The sequence below is a fragment of the Siphateles boraxobius genome, unplaced genomic scaffold, assembly GCF_051911475.1.
Source record: "Siphateles boraxobius isolate OS27281-9 unplaced genomic scaffold, OSU_SipBor_1 104, whole genome shotgun sequence".
Lineage (NCBI taxonomy): Eukaryota > Metazoa > Chordata > Actinopteri > Cypriniformes > Leuciscidae > Siphateles > Siphateles boraxobius.
Window position 1 is genome coordinate 1,239,558 of NW_027508705.1, and position 3,549 is coordinate 1,243,106.

Genomic DNA, 3,549 nt, shown 5'->3' on the forward strand with positions numbered 1-3,549 from the left:
ATGCATGGCTGTGGTGAGTTGTGACCGTTGCTGGCTCTTTCCTCTGTGGCTCTGTGTCAGGAAGCAGCTAATCTCAAGGCTAAGGAGAAGATGACTACAACACCAGCCGTGAGAAATGTGCTCGCTTCTTCCTAACAGAGACAAACGTCATGTTCATATTAGACGAAAAATTCAACTGTGAAAATACGCCTTAGCTGTAAAACAAAGAAAAAGAAAAAACAGAATATGGTACATGATGATATCAGATGCTAATCGTATACAACTTTGATGTACAGTGGGATATATTAAAATGCTACATATTTAATAAACAATTAATACATTCATCATCACACACATGAATGTATGAGAATTATTTAATAACCAAAGTGTTTAAGAAATGAAAACTTGTTGGGTGTATACTAGCTCTGCTCACTTATTCTCTCAGAACTTCATCAGGTGCATCCTGGGATGCTTTTCAACAGTATTGGAAGGAGTTCACTCTTTGTTTTGTTTTTTGCTCCAAACAACCAAGAATGAATGAATGAACATGATTTATCAATTTGGTCCCACATTATATTACGTTTCTTTGTTAACATTTGATTCAATGCACTTATTGTGTACTTACATGTTTTTACATTGTACTTATATATATTTTTTTTAAAACACCTTCATGTAATTACAGCTTTAATTCATTTCTGTAATTACATCTATAACACTGCAGTTGTTGACCCTTAACCCAGCCTTAAACCTAACCCCAACCTTACCCTTATCCCACCTCAGTAGCAGCAAATGTGTTTTGGGTTGCACTTCATCTTACAGTACGTGTACTTACAGTGTACTTACCTTAGAAATTACTGGGTAATATAAGGTAACTACATGGGTTAAGGGCCCTTTTTAAACCTGGTATTAAGATGTGTTTTGTTCAATTGGATCACAAGTACACGAGGGAGACACATTCCCGTTTACACCTGGTGATTTAATCCGTCTCTTTTGTCCACTTGTGAACTATTCTGTCCTGATTTCTTTGAAGGGAGGGTGTATGGGCGGGTAAATGTATGAGCTTTATCAGATATTTAAATGTAATGGATGAAATAAGCTCACGCAATTTACGTATGAACACGACCAGAGAAGACGGAAAAACATAGCAGCTTTAGTTTCTGCTCTGACAGCCACAAGACCAGCAGCACGTTGTGAGTGTGTGTTAGAAATCAGGAATGTCGAGAGAACATTGTGCTTGGTACGTTTTTCATCTTCAAACCAAACATGTGTCTCCAGCCGACAAAGTTTAAATTCCGCCTGGCTAGTGCTCTTCCCATAATGTTTATACATTAGGTCAGTCGGTGGAGAGTAGGTGTTTTGTGACTGTTTGAACAATGCTTTTCGACTACCTCGTAAAGTGGTTGAAAGTGGACAAGCTCAAAATGTTTTAGACCCCGTTTACACCTGTATTGAACGTCGTCCACTGGTGATCCGATCGACCAAAACACATCCTAATACCAGGTGTAAACAAGGCCTAGGTTAGGTTTAGGGGTATAGGTTCAGTGTAAGTACATAGTTAAAGACACCTAATATAAAGTGTGACCATTAATTTTTATAAATTGTTAATATCCAACCATGGTAATATGGTAAACCTTTGTTTGTGTAATGTATGCGTTAGGGCATTTGAGTATGCTGGTGGCAGTGGTGTGTTGATCCCAAGCGGAGGCGTGTGTGTTTGGAGGGAGTGAACACACTGTTGTGGGATTGAGTTCAGCTCTGGCGCAGGAGATGTGCTGGAAAGAAAGGGGATCCACATGATGCTGTTTTATTTCCCTTTGCAGACAATGGGATGCGCATACCTGCTGTCTCGCTGACGGGAGTAGACGTGACCTCCGAATGTGACACCAGAGCCTGCTGGAAAAGAGACATTTAAATCTGCAATTACACCAGAGAAATCTAGTGAAATATGCAATGCAGTAAAGAACATCAAGTGACTACAGTGGTAAACCTTAATGTCATAAAGTAACGAGAATACTTGTGCGCAAAAAAACTACTTTATTTAACTTTTTCAACATGAACGACATGAGGGTAATTAATGATGAAAATATCCTTTTTGGGTAGACTAACTCTTTAAGTGATCAGATTTATAGGTTTCATGTTGTAAATATAATGAAACTGGTGAAAATCTTTTTTTTTTTTTTTTTTTTTAATTTGAACTAGCCAATTAAAAATATACAGCTGCATAGCAACACCCTGGTAACAATCTGCAACACCCACTGTGCCAGTGAGTTTTGCAAAGGCACACAGTGCTCACATTTATTCCGGAAATGTAGAAAACCGCATTATCATATTTTTTTCTCTACCATGTTAAATGTGTAATAGAATATATCATTTATCGTTTTGTGGTGTTCCGTCAATTATATCAGTGTTGAAATGGTTGTAATATGAAGCAGCTCTGCAGGAGCGCTGTAACAACTCTCATTAGAGCTCATCTCCTGAAAAGGACAGCAGTCTCTCCATAAGGAGATTTAAACTTCAGTTACAGATTCAAGGTCTTCTAGTGTGCTTGAATCAAAGCAATTACTTTTAGACAGTCTCTCTCTCTCTCTCTCTCTCTCTCTCTCTCTCTCTCTCTCTCTCTCTCTCTCTCTCTCTCTCTCTCTCTCTCTCTCTCTCTCTCTCTCTCTCTCTCTCTCTCTCTCTCTCTCTCGCTCTCTCTCTTCCGGCACTCATTGCTCAATACAAACTGGTGACCTTGCTAACTGTGTGAATACAATGAATTCTAATGAGCACATTACAGCCTTAAAAATATGTGTGTTTAAAGATCCTCCTCTTAATCTATAAATGACTGCTGTATTGAACTATATGCTATGGAGTCAATATTTACTTAAGTGTGTATTTTGGTATACTGTGATTACTTTCCTCCATAATTTGAGGCATTAGTGTGTGTTTGAATGTCATCCGGTGATGTGGTGACGGGGGGCTGTAGGGGGCAGCAGGGCTTTGTCTCTCAGCAGCAGAAGCTCTATGAGTGTGTTTCTCATCAGGTCAGCGCAGGTCAGTGGCACTGCAGACTTGCAATCACACACACACACACACACACACACAAAAACACACAAACACACACACACACACACACACACACACACACACACACACACACACACACACACACACACACACACAACACACACACACAAAAACACACTCACACACACACACATACACACACACACACACACACAGGCATGTGTACCAGGAGACCCTGCAACGCTTTCTAACTGCTGGACACAAAATATTTCTTTTTTGTATTTTGCATTTTAAATTTATTGTAATTAATTTGATTTTTTTAAATGACTGAACATTGAAGCAAACACCCATAAATCCAATACACATATAACAAAATATAAATATAATCTGTGGATTGTTTTATGTATTTATTTATTATTATCATTATTATTATTATTATTATTATTTTATTATTATTCTATTGTTTATTTGTTTGACTATTTGTTAACTCAAAAATTCATATATTACAATTATAACAAATAGTAAAAAGGGAGAAGGCGAAAGAGATTGATTGTAACATGC